The sequence below is a fragment of the Cupressus sempervirens genome, chromosome 6 (genome assembly GCF_028749045.1).
Source record: "Cupressus sempervirens isolate cs-2001-9-10 chromosome 6, ASM2874904v1, whole genome shotgun sequence".
In the NCBI taxonomy this organism is placed as follows: domain Eukaryota; kingdom Viridiplantae; phylum Streptophyta; class Pinopsida; order Cupressales; family Cupressaceae; genus Cupressus; species Cupressus sempervirens.
The window spans coordinates 499322377-499343740 of record NC_143123.1 but is presented as its reverse complement, the minus strand read 5'-3'; the positions used below and the strand labels follow the sequence as shown (position 1 = coordinate 499343740).

The 21364-nt window shown below is 33.7% G+C and overlaps 1 pseudogene; it reads right to left on the bottom strand.

Annotated features, from left to right (window-relative positions):
- Positions 1 to 486: 486 nt before the first annotated feature.
- Positions 487 to 21364, bottom strand: part of LOC149553209 (F-box/FBD/LRR-repeat protein At5g56420-like) — a 37834-nt pseudogene continuing 16956 nt past the window's right edge.

Sequence of the window (21364 nt, the reverse complement as noted above, 5' to 3'; positions counted from 1 at the left end):
AGTATAAAGCTAATATGAAAAATTATAGCTATTAGAATGATGATGAATTAGGTCATTCAAAAAATAGAGTACTTAATTGTTGTCTCCAAGTTCATAATTTATGAGGAGAAAACCCAATACAGCTATGTATTCTTCACTTTGTCACTGTGATGAAATATAAAGAGATGCTTACTTCAAATTTGGAAACCTGAAACCTCATATCACCTCCATCTTTTCTCCCTTTACCATTGCATTTCCATCCCATACAAAAAAATGGTCAATTGATGTTAAAAAAATAGAATGTCTTGATTGATAAAACTTTGGATACCAAATGAATGAATAAAGATAAAGTTTACCATCATGGATCAAAAATACTTTTATTCAAGGTCATGAAAGATGTCAACAAGAGTTAATGGAAGGGAGAAGCTTTGGAATCTTGGTAGTGTGAAAGATAAAAAGATGAGCCAATGAATCTTGAGAATGAGAATCTTATAAGGGATATTTTTCTCAAAGATTAATACTTGACTTACTTGAATGTCCTTCAATTGATTCTATTCCAAGTGATCGAACCTCTTGTAGAAACACACAAGAATTTGATTGCATTTTGGATACTATGTAGCAATCCCATACTTTGAGCTCAACCAGATTATAAGAACTTATATTCACTTTCATTAAGATGGAATTAACAGCTATTTTAACATGACTTTGTTGCAGAAAGTCTGATGTCAAGAATCTTGCATGAGAAAAATATAAAAAGATCAAACAATAGAGCTTGGCATCCTGGACGTTCAAATGTATCGACTCTTTACAACTTAAGAGCACCAACTTTTGGAGAAGTAGGCATAAATCTAGGAGAGCTTTCAAACTCTTGTCATTCAGATTCTCATTATTACATAGACAACAAATTCTAATGAATGAGAAATTCTCAAATGAGTTTGGCTCAGGAATCTCTAGAATCACAAAGTGGGAAAGCTCCAAATACAAGAGAGCATGATGAACTAAATAAAAAATAGAGAAGAAAAACAAGATTCAATATATCAAATACGCACACTTTTTTATTAAAACACTATAATTTTTCTTCATACATTTATAGCTGAGAGGAATGCCATATTTATAGAGCTTATACATATTTCTAGAGACTTCTTGATAAGCTTCAAGAAAGGAAGCATTCTAGAGATTTTTATATATTTTTAAATTTATATATTACTCAAAGAAAGAAGTTTCATGAGGTAAGTAGAAATTTTTGGAGTATGCATTAAATGTATTCCTACCATTGAATAAATAAACATTTTTCCAACACCCTCCCTTAATTTCTACCACTAATGGATCTATATGTGGGATAAATTAATGAAATAGGACATGGGTCTTGACATTAAGCCTTCTTAGGTACCCATTTACACTAGAAGATTTTGGTACCCCTTATCACTATCAAAAAATTGTTGGTTGTGAAGTTCACATGGATGAAAAGAATTGTTGATTTTGAAGTTCATATGGTCAAGATAATATCTTCTAAAACTTTGAAGTATATGATTGTTGTTGTCCAGCCAATGAGTTAGATCATGTGGAAGTTTCGAAGAATTTTTGGTGTGCCAAAATTTGTTTGGAGAAGAAGAAAATCATTGCTCCGTTTGAAAGAAAGAGTGAGGATTTAATTGGAGGCACCTGTTTGTGAAGGATTTCTATTTTTTCCATGAAAGAGACTATTTTTGTGAAGAAGGCATTGAAGTGTTTGCAGAGCATATTGAGTCTATGAAAAGATATCACCCTCATTTCCATTGACAAGTGTTGATATGAATTATGGTATGTATGAAATTTGATGTTAATTGTTGATGTTGACAAAGGGTGTTAAGAATTGCATATTTTACAATAATCAAAATAAAAAATAGAAGAGTGTAGTTTAATGGTTAGTTTGGATTGAAAGGTTACATTTACATAAAACCATAAGTGTTTGTAAGATTTAAGATACTGTAAAAAAGTTGACAGAAGACAGAGTGTTTAATCTTAATGGGAAAAGCTAAAAGAGTTAAAAAGGAGAAGAACAATAATTTAGAAGAAGAGTTAATGAAGGTAAAGAATGAAAATACAAGACTAATATGTGAAAATGATGTTTTGCGTGAAAATGATGTTTTTCAAAGAGAATTGAAAAAGCTAAGAAATGAACTAAGTGTACAAAGATGTAACTTTCTAGATCAAATAAGTGCTTATATAGATGCAAATGAACAACTAGAACAAAAATTAAATTTTTTTGATGATGTTAAGAAAAGAAATGAAGAATTTGAGAGAGAAATGAAGAAATTAGAAGAAGAGAATAGTCTGTTAAAAGATGAATTAAATCAGTCAAAATCTTTGAGGAATGAATGCTTAAAGACAAAATCAATATGTGATATTTGATGTAGTACAAAAGATTTGGAATTAACACTTGATAAATATGGTTTTAAAGATGATAAATAATGTAAAAAAGAAAAGGATAATGTGTTCACAAATAATACTAGTTGTGATAATAAGTATGGTGGTTGGAATATCACAAAGAAAATGAGTTACAAAGGTAAAGGATTGGGAAAACATGAACAAATAATCATAGAGCCTATTCTACCAACAATGAGACCAAAGTATGAAGGACTAGGATATACAATAGATGAAAGAAATGATGTTATTGGTTAAAGAAAAATTGTTCAAAGTAAGAAATATATGCAATGTTAAAATTGTATTAGAAAAGGGTTCACAAAAGATAAGTGTTGGGATCTACATCCATGTGATATTTGTGGCTTCAAGAGTCATAGTGAAAAGATGTGTTGGAATAGAAAGTGTAAAAATGTTTGCAAGTGCTTAAAAATGGACTTTGGATAGAGCTATGGATCATATTGGCAAAAGATTGTAGGTATGATAAAAGGCTTGTTTAAGTACAAATGCTCAAGTGTGAGCAATAAAAAAAATCCTTCAAAGTGTGAATTTTCAAGGAGGAGTACAAGTGGTTTGAGAAAATCAGAATCATTGTATACTATGACATCCACAAAGAATGAAATTTCATAAAGGATAAAAACCTTGAGATGATTTCCCCATCATCGAGATGATATTTGTGCCAAGTCTTTGCATGGTTTGTGGTAATCCAAAACCACTTGCTTGGATAAAAAAACCTAAAGAAAAAGTGATTTTATTAGTTGGAAAATCCTAAATGATTATGGGTGAACCAGTAAAAACCCAAAGTATAATGACAAGAGGAATAAAGTGATAGTGATAAGGGGAACCAAAATCTTAAGTTGTAAATGGGTACCTAAGAAGGCTTAATCCTAGGACTGATGTCCTATTTGATTAATTTCTCCCACATATAGATCTATTAGTGGTGGAAATTAAGGGAGGGTTTTGGAATAATGTTTATTTATTTAGTGGTAGGAATGCATTTAATACATACTCTAGAACATTCTAGTTACCTCATGAAGCTTCTTTCTTTGAGTAATATATAAATTAAAAAATATATAGAAATCTCTAGAATGCTTCCTTTCTTGAAGCTTCTCAAGAAGTCTATAGAAATATGTATAAACTCTATAAATAGGATGTTCTTCTCAGCTATAAATGTATGAAGAAAAAGTATAGTGCTTTAATAATGAAGTATGCATATTTGATATATTGAATCTTGTTTTACTGCTTGTTTTTTTATTTTGTTCATCAAAACATTCCAACCAAAAATAGTTTCAGTTAGATCCACTTACATGCCTCTGAAATCGGTATCAACTTTAAGAAACATCATTTTCCTTCCTTTTCGGCTGCATGATGGATGTATTATTCTATGTTAATTTGTTCCAATACATTCTCAAATGATGTAGCATAGCAAGACTAGTGTCAAATATAAAATTCAAAACTCTCAAGAAGCCCATCATGTTGCATCAGAATGTGCTCCAAAGCCTCTCCCAAGTTTCTACAATCTTTTTCTTCTTGATAGAATGGATAGATGAAAAGTTCAGAAGAGAAATTAAGACGAGGAATTCTATTCCAAAGGAATCGCCACTTGTGGTAGAGAATGGAGGATCATACGAAATCAATAAGGGGATGGTAGAAGATAACCTACACATTGTTAAAAAATATAAGAAATTTAAATTTCAACTCACAACCCTAAACCTAAAAGCTTAACTTGGCACATAAAAGTTTCTTGGCACATGAAGGTGTCAAGTGCTAGTTTTACTCAGCACTTGATGGTGCCAAGTGGCAGGTTGCTCGACACTTGAAGAAAAGTGCTCAGCATAGGAAGGTGCCAAGTGCCAGAATTACTCGGCACTTGATGGTGCCGAGTGATAGGGAACAGGTGTCGAGTGAACTCGACACAAAGAGGAGCTTGACAGAAAATGCTAAGTATGCTCGACAACAATAGATGCCGAGTGAGCTTGGCTCCAACTAAATCTCATAACTTAGAAAATTCCAACGTGAATGCATTCACCATTAAAACTAGAGAGCCAAAGCTTTAAGCTTTCAAAAAAAATTCTCAAATGCAACATACAAGGGAAGATTAGTAGATTCAAGTATGCTTTCTTGCTTTCTATTCAATCTTTCACTAAACTATTACAAAATCTGGGAGCATTTGGCTTCAACAAAAAAACCCTAAAATAACCCTAAACTGATGATACTTCAAACTTCAATAAACTTTTAAAACCTGCAACTCTAATGGCTACATACAATGGTGCCTGGAGCAGTCATTGCTTCAATAGGACAAAACCAAATAACAACAAACTCATAGAATGAATAGAGGAGACACGTGAAACTGCAAGCACAAACTTTCTTCCTCTTCTTTCTCTGCTCAGCTCTGCAACTTCTCTTTAATCTGCTTGATCTGCTCTTAATAAAAATGAATGTAGAAATATTCCTTTTGTCTTCTAACCTACAACATTTTCCCCTCTCATTTCCAAATTCAAAAATATCACCTACCGCATTCATGTTTTCTATTTGTTCTGGGTCATCAGGTGCTAGGTGGGCGTTTGGCTCCAAGGGCAAACGTCAATGCTACATTAAGTTTTTCCAACACTCCCCCTTTGTCCTGAGCCAAAAAAAACAAGGATCACAGCTGATCCACATCAACTACACCAAGACACTCTCTTAGGTGTACAAAAGATCCAATGCCTAATGGCTTGGTGAAAATATCTGCTAGCTGCTGCTCTGACTTGCAAAATTCTATCTTGATATCCTCATTCTCCACCAACTCTCTGATGAAGTGATATCTGATCTCAATATGCTTGCTTCTCCCATGGAAGATTGGATTCTTGGACAATGCAATTGATGAGATGTTGTCACAATAAATTGTGGTTCCATCCTCTTGCCTTTCATTCAAATCTGTCAAGATCCTCCTTAGCCAAGTTGCTTGACATGCTATTGCATTTGCTACTATATATTTAGCCTTTGCTATAGATTGAGAAACAATAGGTTGCTTCTTGGATGCCCATGAAATTGTACCTGATCCCATATGAAACATATATCCGAAAGTGCTCTTCCTATCATCTAAGCTTCCAGCCCAATCACTATCAGTATAACCAACCAACTTGAAATCATCATTTGCAGTATACAAAATTCCAAATCCCTTGGTACCTTTCACATACCTTAGGATCCTCTTTCCCTCTTGCTAATGGGAATCCTTTGGTGTTTCCATAAATATGGAAATTAAACTTACTACATGCATTAGGTCTATCCGAGTTGCAGTCAAATACATTAAACTTCCAACCATACTCTTGTATAGTGTTGGATCCACTCTCTTGCTAGAGTCTTTCTTGCTCAACTTCAAACCTACTGCTATTGGTGTGGGGGTTGCCTTTTTGTTTTCATTTTAAATCTCTCCAAGATCTTCCCTACATATTTTTCTTGAGAGATGAAAATGCCATCATGCATTTGTCTTACTTCTATGCCTAGAAAGTATTTCAAGAGACCTAGGTCTGTCATTTCAAATTCACTTTTCATGACCTCTTTGAACTCACCAATTAGAGCCTTGTCATTGCCAGTAAAAATTAAATCATCTACATACAAGACAACAATCAACACATTACCATTTGCTATCTTGATGTAGAGAGTAGGCTCACCATTGCTTTTGCTAAAGCCATTGCTCATCAAACATGAGTCAATCCTATTGTACCATGCTCATGGAGCTTTCTTAAGCCCAGAAAGAGCTCTTTTCAATCTATATACTTTGTTCTCTTCACCTACAACTTCATAACTAGGTGGTTGCTCCACATACACTTCTTCTTTCAATACACCATTTAGGAAGGCGAACTTCACATCCATTTGAAATACCTTCCACTTGTGATGAGTTTCAATTGCTATGACAGGATGCATGGTTTCCATTCTTGCAACTGGGGAATAGGTCTCATCATAATCTCTTCCATACTACTATTTATAGCCCTTGACTACCAACCTTGCCTTATGCCTATCAATTTTGCCTTCAGCATTGCATTTGGTCTTGTAGACCCATTTCACTCCAATCACTTGCTTCTTGGGAGGCAATTTAGTTAGCTCCCATGTCTCATTCCTTTCTATAGCATCTATTTCCTCATCCATGGCCTTACACCATTTCTTCTCCTTAATAGCTTCCTCAAAATATACTGGATCACTATGAGAAAATAATGCAAAATTAACACTCTCATCATAATCTTCATACCTTTCATCTTGGCATATCTCCCTAAGACTCTTAGTCTTTCTTGGTAATAGGGAAGAGAGAGTGGGGTCAGAAACTTCATTGCTGCTACATTGCCGAGTAGCTCGGTCTTCACTGGTACTCGGCACTGACACTCGATCATGCTCAGAGGAGCTTGAAAATGTCTGAATCTACTTGCCTTTTCTTCTGTTTGCTCCTTCTTCTTTTTTTTCATTAGCATCCTCTTCACTCATTATTTTCACTTTACTTTAAGTGCTTGGTGACTCATCAGTTGAACCATACCAAGACTGATTTTCAAGAAATTCCACATCTCTTGAAAGCATCATCTTGTTGTTTAATGGGTCATACAATCTATATGCCTTTGATTCTAGGCTGTACCCTATGAAGATGCATTTCACACCATTTTCATCAAATTTTTGCCTTTTCTCTTTAGGCACATGTGCATATGCTACACATCCAAACACCCTTAAGTGTTCAACTGTCCATCTTATACATGACCAAGCTTCCATTGGAATTATGTCACGAACTACCTTTGTAGGACACCTATTAATTAGGTAAACTACTGTTGCCACAATCTCTCCCCAAAATTCAGTTGGGAAACCTTTCTCTTTCATCATGCTCCTTGCCATTTCAACAATGGTCTTGTTCTTTCTTTTAGCCACTCCATTCTGCTATGGTGTATAGCTGGTTGTGAGCTCTTTCTTTATGCCATGTTTCCTACAAAAATTTACAAAAGAATTGGAGGTATACTCCCCTCCTCTAGTTGATCTTAGGACCTTGATATAGTGTCCACATTCTCTTTCAGCCTGGGCTTTAAATTCTACAAATTTATCAAATGCTTCAGATTTATTCTTTAAGAAATACACCCATGTCCTATGACTAAAATCATCATTGAATGTCATGAAATAAGTACTCCCCCCTATGGAAGTAACTTGCATAGGACTGACTAGGTAAGTATGCACTAACTCTAATGGATATCTAGCCCTCCTAGAATTTCTAAAATTAAAGGGAAGCCTCTGTTGCTTACCCAAAATACAAGCCTCACACTTGTCACATGAATTTCCTATTCGTGGCAAACCTTCTACCATTCTTTTATTTGACAATAAATTTAAACCAGCATAGCCAAGATGACCATACCTAAGGTGCCATAGATGTGAGGGGTCTTCAATCACACTCCTTAGAGTTGATTGTGTGTTAGGTGCAACACAAACTTGAGATGAGAAACATGTCTCTATCCTCAAGGGAAACATTCTGTTCTTTGTCATTTGAACTGCTACAAGTAGATTCTTGCTCCCATCCTTTTCTTGAATGACACACATGTCATTCTCCATCAGTACTTTGTATCCATTTTAAATGAGCTGACCAATGCTCATCAAATTGTGCTTCATACCAAGGGTGAAATACACATTTTTTATTTCCCTTTTCTCACCTTTCTTGGTGCAGACCATAATAGATCCTTTGCCCACAACTAGCAGGGTTCCATTGTTACCCATCTTAATCTTTGATTTGAAACTCTTGTCAATGAATGAAAACAAGGTTTCATTACCACTCATGTGGTTTCTACATCCACTGTCGAGGTACCAAACCTCAAGGTTTCCTTCTTCACCAACATTACACATGATGAAGGTAGTAGCATTGGGTCCACTTCCCATGTTCACATCAGCCACATTTGCTTGTCCTGACTAATCATTCTGCTTCTTCTAGCATTCATTTGCATAATGCCCATATTTATGACAGTAGTAGCATTCTACATTACTCTTGTTTGAGTTGTATTTTTTTTACCTTCTCTTGAAGTATTTTGTGAGCTACTTGCTCCATCTGCTCTTCTTGAGCTTTCTGCTGCAGCATTCCTTTGTCCTCCATTACCTTGGCCTCTACCTTTGGAGTTCCTACTTGAGCCATTTCTTCCTCTCCCCCTTCCTCTTGGATTTGACTAAGCCTTGAATGCTTGCTCTTGGGAAAAAGAAGATGTGGATCTATTGATCCTATACTCATGGGTTTGAAGAGAACCCATCAACTCATCCATTGTCAAAGTAGTGAGGTATTTTGCCTCTTCTATGGTCATGACCAAATGGTCATATTTATGAGGTAAACTCCTCAATATCTTTTCCACTATCTTTTGCTCTTGATAGTCTTCTCCATTTGATTTCAGTTGATTAATCACATTTGAGGTCCTTGAACTGAAGTCTGCAACTGATTCATTCTCCTTCATCTGAAGGTTCTCAAATTCCCTCCTAATGTTTTGTAGCTTTACTATACAGACTTTATCAGTCCCCTTGAAGTTTGTCTCAAGGATATCCCATGCTTCCTTTGTATAATTTTCTGCCGCAATCTTAGGGAATATAGTCTCTGTCATTGCTGCTTCAATCAAACTTAATGCCTTAGCATCCTTCCTCCTTGACTCTTTCAAATGAGTCTTCTGTGCAATTGTGAGGGCAGCATACTGAGTTGGATTTTTCACATCATTGAACCCATTAACTACAAACTCCCATAAGTCATTTGCAACCATAATGGTCTTCATCTTCTTTGCAAATGTATCATAATTTTGTCCATTAAATGATGGTGGCTGCTGCCATATCTTTCTTGCATCTCCTACCATGATAAATATCCGAAGAAAAACAAATTCCCTAAGTCACTATGGATGTGGGGCCTCAAAGCTCTAATACCATGTTAAAAAATATAAGAAATTTAAATTTCAACTCACAACCCTAAACCAAAATTTTTAACTCGGCACATAAAAGTTGCTCGGCACATGAAGGTGTCGAGTGCCAATTTTACTCAGCACTTGATGGTGCCAAGTGGCATGTTGCTCGGCACTTGAAGAAAAGTGCTCAACACAGGAAGGTGTCGAGTGCCAGAATTACTCAGCACTTTCTCAGCACTTGATGGTGCCAAGTGAATTCGGCACAAAGAGGAGCTCGGCAGCAAAAGCTGAGTATGCTCGGCTCACAAAAAAAATGCTTGGCAACAATAGATGCCAAGTGAGCTCGGCTCTAACTAAATTTTATAACTTAGAAAATTCCAACGTGAATGCATTCACCATTAAAACCAAAGACCCAAAGCTTTAAGCTTTCAAAAAAATTTATCAAATGCAACATACAAGGGAAGATCAATAGGTTCAAGTATGCTTGCTTTCTTTCTATTCAATCTTTCACTAAACTATTACAAAATTTGGGAGCATTCGGCTTCAACCAAAAAACTGTAAAATAACCCTAAACTGATGGTACTTCAAACTTCAATAAACTTTTAAAACCTACAACTCTAATGGCTGCATACAATGGTGCCTGGAGCAATCATTGCTTCAACAGGACAAAACCAAATAACAACAAACTCATAGAATGAATAGAGGAGACACGTGCAACTACAGGCACAAACTTTCTTCCTCTTCTTTCTTTGCTCAGCTCTACGACTTCTCTCCGATCTGCTTGATCTGCACTTAATAAAAATGAAAGTAGAAACATTCATTTTGTCTTCTAACCTAAAACATTTTTCCCTCTCATTTCCAAATTCAAAATTCTCACCTACCGCATTCATGTTTTCTATCTATTCTGGGTCATCAGGTGGTAGGTGGGTAGTTGGCTCCAGGGGCAAACGTCAATGCTGCATTAAGGTTTTCCAACACACATAACATCTTAGGCTATCATTTTTCAAAATCTTTTGACTCTAGGTACTCTAACTACTCGACTCCAATCATTGTATTCCTTGTGATTTTTGTAAAGAAATATCACCATTGAAAGAGAATGATTACAAAGTAAAGACTACTAAAAATAATCTCATCCATACATAGACTCGTTGCATAAAAATACATGTCTATATTAATTTATGCTCATAACTGAGAAAACATCAAAGCTAGTAAAGAAAGACTATTTATTTGATATTTCATAGATACAATTAACTGGTTGAATGTTCATTTATATATTCCACAGAGATACAAAGAATTCTTTATTTTTATCCTTTCAGAAAGAAAAATGGGAGCTAACCATCTACACGCATGTAAGCAGCTATTGTGCTACCAGGAATGAAAATTACCTAGCAGCACTAGCAATCAAATAAGATGCAATGGTTACAATATCACTGATAAATAATCATTGTGGCCATTTTCCATCTTATATACCGTTGATATGTTCAACATTGATTTTTCATGGAATACAAATTGACATTCATAGTAGTTAATGCACCTTAAAAACAATAGGGACTTATTCTTCTATGGAATCCAAGCTTATTAAGCATTCTTTCCAAATATATAATGAAGTAGACAACTTATTTAATATATTGGTCTTCAATATGATTTCAAACACCATTACACAATAAAACACCATCTTCAATTTACCATCAAATTTTGTTAGTAGATTTCTACTAAGGTCTAACTCTAAAATTGTGAATGACACATGAGAAATTGTTGGAATGAAAGGAGCAACTCAAATTTACTTTCTGAGTAGGATACCTTTTTGTTGGAATGTGTAATTTCCCCCTCAAATGAAATGTTAAATCATACTAGTGGATTCTACAAATTCCAACTGGATTACCAAATAGGGTTAGGTAAAATTAATGTTTAGGTTTGTAAAGTTCAAGAAATTAATATTTAGGTTTGTAAAGTTCTAGAAAAGGCTATTTGTCCTATGTCAGCTAATTTAGATGTTTCCAAAAATAATCAAAGCCCTCTATAAATAGAGGCATCCTGTAATGTTATTAATATGGACAAAATGGTCAATGAAGTATATTAGTGTTGTAGAACACTAAGTATTATTCCATTTTAGTTAATTTTTTCCACCCACCTTTCACAAGGTGTATTAGAGTTGTCCTTGGTTTCTACAAGTGGTCTCAGAGCCTAGGTTAAGAAAATCTTGTCACCATTTGTGATAAATGAATCAGAGTCAAGTTGATCGAGAGAATAGATGTAGTTTATCAAGGGATAGCTAAAGAAGGAATTTGTTTGTAACCATTTGTGAGAGAAAAAGTATTTTTTATTTTGTAGAGAAAGGCTATTTGGAGAACCCTGTCACTATTTTTAATAGATGAATCAATCAACACGCAACAGAAAGAAGACATGAATTTGATAAAGGTTACTAGTGAACCCTTTCACTAGCATTTCTGACAAATGAGGAAAAATTATCAGTGGATCTTATGAAAATAAGAAATCAATGCTACAGCCTTGGAAGGCACTATTCATGTATTAATAGTTATGAAGACTATCAAAAATGGCATTTTGGCATGAAGCAAAAGAAAGGATTTGGATATGTATGGAACAACATTTTAGGTTGAAATTGCAGGGGTGGGGGACTGGTGGGTGGTGGGTGGTGGTGTTGGAATGTCTAATTTCCCCCTCAAATGAAATGTAAAAGCATACTAGTGGATTCTAGAAACTCTAGCTGAATTATTGAATAGGGTTAGGTCAAATCAATGTTTAAGTTTGTAGAGTTCTAGAAATTAATATTTAGGTTTGTAAAGTTTTAGATAAGTCTATTTGTCCTATGTCAATTAATTTAGTTGTGTTCGTAAAGAATCAAAGCCCTCTATAAATAGAGACATCTTGTAATATTTTTGATAGGGACAAAATGGTTAATGAAATATATTAGTGCCCTAGCACATTGAGTATTTTTCCATTTTAAAGTTTATTTTGTCCATCCACCTTTCACAAGGTCTATTAGAGCTGTTGTGGGTTTCTACACTTTCAATATCAATCTTGACAGTGAGATTTTCATCACTTGCAACTAATTTCTAATAGTAGGGAAGTTATTTGGGAGGGGCTTACAATGGGGAAGTTATGTTATAGTAGTCTAGCCAGTAGTGAGGTTTCTAGATTAGTGAGTTCCACATCAATCTCTTGTGTGAAAAAAATTCATGTCAAGCATCACTCAACACAAATGATTTTTCAGTAAACTTTCTTGAATATGGTGGGTGATTGAATTTCTAGAGAATTTTTTACCTAAAATCATCAAAGATGCCTAATATCAACAATCATTTGCATCAAATATCAACATAAACAGACACATCAACAAAAATTTTTCAACAACAATGTTGCAAGTTTTTGGTTATCATTTGAAAATTAACAATCTGAATATCATAAATTTAAAATAGATACATATGCAAAACAAACAATGACAAAGCTTGTGGATATCCTAATACAATTGTATTTTGTATATGTAGAAATGAGGGTGAATTCTAGCTCTTCTGATGAAGCTTTCTATGTTCATAAGATCTTTGTTCCTACAATTATTGAGCTGCTCATTTACCATCATATGAAATTCTCTTTTTTCCTTAACTTTTTCTATCAATTCATAAAACTCTAGGTGCTCTATTGATTATACTATTTTCAAAATATGAGTGGGATCATAAAAAGGCTAGAATCATTGGCCATTTAACTAATATTTGAAACAATAAGATTATAGAAGAAAAGTGCAAATAGATAGGGAGTTTTGTAGCCAGTCATATCTTTGCACTGCTCTCCATCCATGTAACTCATAACAGTGTGTCTCTAAAGTAAAAAAAGGAAAGGATTTCATAAGAAGAAAATGTCAAAGGATTATTTAATGTTGTAGGAATGTTTAAGCATGTTTTTACTTGTCTTCAGAACTTAAAAGCCCTATCTAAACAATGCACACAAATCAAAACAAAGATGCTTGTAATAGTTAGAAGATTTGTTATTGTCTATTTGCTGCTCTTCCTTCATATAGTTTGTGCTATAAAACACATGTTTGTTGTTAGTGTTTGGAATGCACAGATAGTTTTTCTTTTTTATAGGCATAGAGTAGAGAAATGAAATGTGGAAGCATAAAATAGAAATATATATCTAAACTAAGCACTCTCATTTGATGAAGCATGGTCTTTCAATTTAAAAGAAATGATGTGTAAATAAACAATGATAAATGGTGTCACAACCTATTTTCCCATTTCTAAATTAATCATTATCCACATCGCCACATGGATTCATAAAAAAAAATTTACTCCTTATAAAAATTATTCCATGAAATTAATTCTGAAATGTAAGTGTTAAAAATGGAGGATCAATTATTCTCAACATCTTCTTTGGGTTATTAAAAGATGATTATTGGGATTCAAATGGGGCAAGTGGTTACATAATATTTTTAATGGAGTGGGAGAGCTATTTTCGAGAAGACTAACAAAAATTTTTGAAGGGTGCTTGTTGTGGATTTTTTTGGGGCTTCCATCTGCTTCTTTCTTTCTCAGAGGACTTCATTACCATTGCTCACCATTGTGGGAAGAATTTTTGATAAGCTTTCAACCAAAGGACATACCAAATTCTATTGATTATGGTGGTGTTTGGGGGAGAAAATAAAGAACACACAGACACAAAGTTGGAGAAGGAAGGTAAAAAAAATGACACAATGGAAACAAACTTGTAGTTGAGGGGCAACAGTTGGAAGATAAGAGAAGGAATTATGAGGAAATTGATCTAGAGAGATACTGAACAATAGCAATATTTCTAAGTTATCATATTCATTCCTTTCATTTATAGTCCTCAGTTGATGGAATGGCTAATTAGTAATAGAATTTTTCTTTTATGTGTGATTCCAACTAGATATTTATTTGTTAGAATAATTAAATCCTTGTTTTAATGGTAGGAAATAGTTATAATCTTGATGTAAATCTTAAGTTATAACCCTTGATCAAAATTGTGGGAGAAACACTATGTTGTGGTTGTCTTAAACTCATTCTGTAAGAAAAACATTATGCAACATTTCAGAAAAAAATTATTTGTGGTTGGCTATGAATAGGTTATTGGAAAACATTTCTTTATATTAATTCTTCGACAAAGCTAAAAAATTGAGGAATGGCTTGAGTTAGCTATTGATCATGTTTGCGAAGCTTTTGTGAACAATCCTAACAAATCTTTATGTTCTTTCCACCACCATTCTTCTTGTAATTATGTTTGGATCATGTTGTCTTGATACCGAGGGTGTTTTTTGTATATCCAATGTGTATTCAATGCCTATTCCACAACCATATCCATTAACATCTCCTTTTAGTCAAATCTTGTTGCTTGTTCTAGAACAATTTTTTTCTTTAAAAAATATATATATACCATAGCCTGAACGATAACTAGAAGCTCTCTAACATTTTTCTTATTTCTATAACTATCTTTTAACTATAGAGATTTGACTTTATTCTAGGCTTGTTCTGTGAGGTTAATGCATAGTTACCCTTGAAAAATTTATGTTAATAATCTTATTCCTCTTAAACTTTGAGGTGAGACAATCTATTTATCATCAAGTAGAAGATGATTGTAAAGGATCCCTACGTCGCACAATTAAATGATTTCACACAATAAAATCAAATGATTAATAGGAAATATCAAATATTGAATTATCTAGCCTATACTGAATGGATTTTTGGCATGAATTAGGATATATATGTTGATTATTACTTGTTCTAGAAGCCATAGTGTTTTGGCATGAAATGGAGTTTGTATGTTGAAAATTATATACTTTGGAAGCCATAGAATTTTTAAGGAATATGAGATTGTATGTTTATTTGATTGCTCGAAGTAGTTTGGTCAATATTTCATGGTGTTACATATTATTTGAAATGATTATAATAGAATATGCTTACCAACTTCTAAAATTGGGCATAATTGTACATATTTTATTTAATATACTTTAAAAAGAAACCCTTTGAATTTAGCTCATTGTGCCTAGGGTTCTAGACAAATTTATTCTTTTTAGTTGGACACTTTTTTTCTATTAAGATAGTTTAAATATGTACAAGTATAATCAAGAGTCCAAGATAAAACACAGATCACATCACACCCCCAAATACATATACAATTACAAAAATTTTGGGGGCTGAAAACAAAACTTAAAAGATTGAAGTATTGTTAGCTTTCACAATTACATACATTGATTACATCTTTATATATATTTATCAAAACAAAAATAAAACCAAAGGAACAAGCTAGCTCCAACCATCATTCTAGCTATCAAGATCAGGTTGAACCCCTAGAAATTCATTAGGATTTTGAATCACATCCGTAGTAGCCTCCTCCTGACTAGCTGCATTATATCCTTGCAACACATTACTTACATTGTTTAACTCTGTTGCCTCTAAAGGGGCTAAGAAAATTTGGTAATCAAGAATATAGTTTACTAAATACACATTATCCTTTTTGATTAACAAGTGGCATTCTCACATAAGTACCATGAAGTCATTACTGGAGATAGGTAGCACCAAAGCAACTTGAGACATGATGTGAGAATGGGTGAGTTTAAAATTAAACTTAGTAAGTACCATTCTCTCTTCCTAAAAGATTTCTTTGTTCTTGTCCTTTGAAAGAGTCCATAAAATGTTAGTAGAAAGAGCAAACCAAAAGGTGTTAAGTTTAGAATCAAAACTATCTACATATCTAGCAAAAATTTCGCTCCAAGAGACACTACTAGCACAATTCCATACACTAAAGGAACCAAAAAAAATAGACCACAACTTAAGAGCATAAACACAATCAAAAAATAAATGCTCAAAAGATTCAGTCACATTACACAAACTACAAGACACGGGGGATAAACCAATAGAAGAAAGAACTTGACCCATAGCTAACTTTTGTAACAACAACAACCATTTAAAACAAAGCATTTTAGGCTCGGCTTTACCCTTCCAAAGAAAATCAAAAAAGAAAGACCAATCAGAGAATGGGTTAATTTGCCTCCAGTACTAGATCTCTAGCAATGAGAGAAGAATCATTCTTCATATGCAAATATAGCTCTTTAGTAGTAGTTTCTTTCAACATAAAACCATCAACCCATTTAATTTTATCAAGAAAGACATTTGAGTAAATAATATCACAAGGGCTATTAAATTTGACCGCTTTCTTAATCAAAGTTAAAGTCTTTTTTTGTGTATTAAGAATATTAAATCAGCCTTTTAACTCTTCCCACACCCCTAACCTCCCACCTATCAAGCTATCCTGAATCAATGAAATCCCCTTCAAGTTCCAAGCTTTGGCAAAATAGCTCTGAGTAAGGGCCAAAGATTTATTATTATACAAAAGCCCCCACCAAATGGATCTATCCTTCACAAGGAAATAAGGATGTCCTCCTCCAGCTTCTCTTTCCTGTATAAACTTCCTCACTTGAATCCAAGCCTTCCAAAAAGTTTGAATTTTTTTAAACTCGAATAGTCTTATCTTAGACTCCCCTAAAAAAATGTCAATCACTAGAACATCCTCCCAATGCTTGGCTTTCCTAATAACAGACTTCAAAAGGTTATTCCTAGTAATAACTTTCCATGTCTTATCTCCCCATAATGCTTCTAATACCCATTTGGATGCAAGAACCATACCTTGGGCTTTAATATCCTTCGACCCCAAACCTCCCTGACTTTTTACTTGACAACAAAATTCCCACTTAACACAATGTCTCTTCTTGTTCCCTTTTCCATCTAACCAAAGAAAATCTCATAGAATCCTTTCTAGCATGTTCGCATGAGAGTTAAGAAACATCCAAGCTGAGGCAAAAAAAAATATGATGAGAAGAAAAAACTTTCTGCACCACTTGCAATCTACCAGCAAAAGACAAGGATTGGGTCATGTCAACTAAGAAGGGGATACCCAAGTATCTAACAATCAGCTTATGTCTAGACTAGTGCCAACCCTTGCTAACCAACCAATCCAGAGGATCAATAGACCAACCCAACACATTGGATTTTGAAGGTGAAATCTTGGACCCAAAGGCCATATAAAAGAAATTAATCCTTTTATAAGCATTCTCAAAATTCTCCTCTGAAAGCCCTAGGAACAAAGAAGTGTCATCTGAAAATTGAGCATTAAGAAACACCTCCCCATTAGGCAAGGAGATGCCTTTTAGTGGAGGACATAACTCCTTTGCCCTTAGAATGAAAAACAAAGAATTTGCTGCAGTAACAAACAATAAAGGGGCAATCGGACAGCCTTGTCTAATCAACCTCTCCAACACAATAGGTTCTAACATGCATCCATTCACATCTATGACATTACTAGTATCCTTAAATAGAACATTAATCAACTTGTAGTAGGTTTCGAGAAAGCCAAATGCTTTAAATATACATTTTACAAATCCCTAGTCAATCCTATCATAAGCTTTCTCAAAATCTAATAGAATCATGGAAACATCTTGCCCATCATTTTTAGCCCAATTCATGGCCTCCCAACTAGTGATAAAATTCTCTAGGATATACCTTCCTTGGATGAAACCAGTTTGTGTTTGTGACACAAACTTATTTAGTAATAAAACAATTCTTCTAGAAAGCACTTTAGCAAGAATTTTATAAGACAGGTTTAGTAAAGTTATGGGTCTCCAATTCTTAACCAGAGACTTATCCCCCACTTTAGACAAAAGCTTAATAACTCCTTTATTAATGGAGCCCCCTAATGACCCCTTCTTAAAATCTTCTTCATACACACCCAAAAACTCAAGGAAAATAGAAATTTTCTTTTTCTTATAGAACTCAGCCGGGAAGCCATCCAAGCAAGGAGACTTTCCATTAGGAAAGGAATCAATAGTAGCATCAATTTCCCCCACTGAGATCTCCTTAGTATGATTAGTGTGCTCCTCTTCTGAAACTCTAAGAGGAATGAGTTTAAAGTAATCTTCCATCATTATTATACTTTCTGGAGTCATCTTTGAAGAAAATAAGTTGCCATAAAAAACTATAAAAAACATTATGAATCTCCTTAGGGTCATTTGAAATTCTATCCCCAACAAGAATATCACTAATAAGTTATCTTTTGTGTTTAGCCTTAATAATGTTAAAAAAGTACCCCCGATCCTTTATCCCCTTCATCAATCCAATTAATCTTGGCTCTAATCCTCTACCTTGAATCTTGTACCTGTGTATACAACTCAAATGATGCTTAATGCTCACCATTTGCAATTCCAATTCCTCACTTTGCCCTATTTCTTGTAACTCTTTTTTTGCTCGAATTAGCTTATTTTGCCACAAAGATTCCTCCTGATTCCTATCCATGGCTAACTTATTACCAATTACTTGAAGAAGATTTTTCCAAGTCTCCACTTTTAAATTCCAGAGATCAATAGGATCAAACAAATGATTACTAATTCTAAGAATCTTTGTAACCATGACTATGGCCTCAACATTATCAGGATCCTCGAGTAGTGAAAAGTTAAGCTTGAAAGAACTATGAGTCCTCTTATAAACTATAGAATTCCTCAAAGCTTCTATCCTACAACAAGTATGGATAGGTGAATGATCAAAGAGAGAAGCTAGAACAACTTGAACTGAAGCATGACTATTTTGTTGTAGGAAAGAAATAGAAGAACTATCCCCATACACCCTATCCAATCTACTTTTAGTTGGAAACTTTAACTATTGAAAGGTAGCAATAATCTTATCAATACTCCTCCATTACCTCATGAACTATTGTGCATTCTATGCTTTATAGGTAGTAGATTGGACATTGAACATTAGGATTTTTGAGAAGAAAGCTATTGTTTTGTAGCTCCTCATTGTTTCTAGCATTAGAATTTTGTGAATGAATGCTAAAGAATCATTCATTAATTTTTGTTTTTATTTCTCACTTTATTGGGGTTATTGACCCATGCTAACCATTTGTTTTTGAACCTCTATTCATTGTGATACTAATTGTACCTCTCTTTATAGGTTACAATAGTGAAATTCTATTGGGAATTTATTTATTTATTCTACTACTTTTATTTATTATACTAATAAAAAATATTTAGAAATATCGAAGACTGAAAATCTAAACCTATAGAAGGAGGCATTGAGTGCCAGCATTTTACAATCTAAAAGTTTAGAATATGGATTATTTTCAAGCAACTTTTTTTAAAACCCTATTTTATAAATTATCTTAAGTATTTACTCATAGTAAATCTATTGTAAAAGGATGAACAATGGTTCATTAATTGTTGATGTTGAATGCAAACATGCCTAATATCTGCCTATATGTAGATAGTGCATTTAAAATGTTAATGAAATTGAGATGCAATACCAATTTTGCAATTGATATATTCATTGACTTCCTTATGCATCTTTTGCATTTTCTTGAGATGGGTTAATTATGGAATACCATAGGAGGATATAACTAATGATGTATGGCTTTGAAGTGTTATCTATGTATGATGATGATACATGCATGTGGCTAGGTATCTTGATGTTGGATAATTCATATTATGTTTTAAAAAGTGTTTGAGATGAGACTCACACCAAAATGTTAACCTAGAATAAGGTTGTCTTACTATCTTGTTGAACTATGTTTTCTGACACTTGAATATTTATGAGGCTATTTTATTACACAATTCCATTACTACTCTTAGTTTGGTTTGTTTAATCTTCCTTGATGTTGAGCTAGGTATCTTTCATGTCAAGAAAAATTCTTGGGAAGTTTAACAACTTTGTTGTAGGGTGGTAAAGCACTTGTAGAATATTCTCACCCTTATGTTTCTTGAGTAGGTTCTGGAGCTTATCTCATCTTTCTCATCCTGTTTAAACAATCTCAGTATTATGGTATCTAGTATCAGGTAAATGTAGTTCTTTAAAATTTAATTATAATTGAGAATTAATTTTGATTGGTCAATATTCAAATTCCACCTTGACTCTCATTGAATTTTCCTCATTTTATGGAGAACGTTGATTTAGCATTGGTGTTGGTGTAAATACATACTTTACTATTTACACTTACTTAAGTTTACTTAGGTTAATGCATTATTTTATTATTTTTATTTATGAGACACTTAGGAGTTTGTGCAACCTTGTGAGTTGTCATGTTGACAACATAGAAGTACGCACCTCTATTTGAGCACATGGTGTCTACAACACTATTTTGCATGTCCCACCCTTGTAGGCTTATCCTCTCATCACCACACTTACTTTTGTGCTTAATGGAGGATAATCCATATCTGGTGTACATGTGCTTGGTTATGTGACACATCATGGTGCTAACTTCTATGCATTCTAAAAACTCTCTTGTAGCCTTTATATTCAGGCACTCCTAGTGTACTCTTAGCATCAAGTATTGAATACATTGTTATTCTGATCATACTCTATCTACTTTGCTCTACGTTGTGCTTGTTTTTGAGTTCTTATTCTTGGGTGAATTTTTCCCTTAGGAAAATTCTTACAATTGGTTTTGTAGGGCCATTCTTTACATATGGTATCAAAGCTCTTGGTTCCACACATGGGCCTTGAGTTCAATATGCTAGACACACAATTATAAGTTGACTAGCTTAATTTATTTTATATGAATCTATGACATGGTTTGCATAGTGTGTCTTCTATTTATGATTACTTTGACATAAAAGGATAAGATGCTCCTTATGTATGTCAAGATTTTGAGTTGTTATTGCATTCCTTTAAATATTATCAAAGTGTAAAATTTCCAAAGTGATTGGTAATATGTTTTTCTCAAATGGTTATAATTATATTTTGATTTAAATTACATGATGGTATAATATGAATATTGTTGTATTATACTTGAAGTAAGTATTTATTTGCACGTGGGATGCAAGAATGGTGTGAAATTTCTATTAACTATTAAGATAGTCTAATTGTGGTTGACTTTTAGTCTAATTATGGTTGACTTTTGCACTAGGCTATGAGTTCCTAACAAATAAAGACTTGGTGTGTGATAGAAAAGAAAAATCTCTTTTATTATGTAAATAGCATGTGATACACATGTGGTGCAAAAATCAATTTTTATGCCTAATTCATGTGGTTCATTGAGTAATCTAGTATGATAGGTAGGAAGAACATGGATTTTGTTTGCAAAAGTATTGCATGTTCCATTATACATTT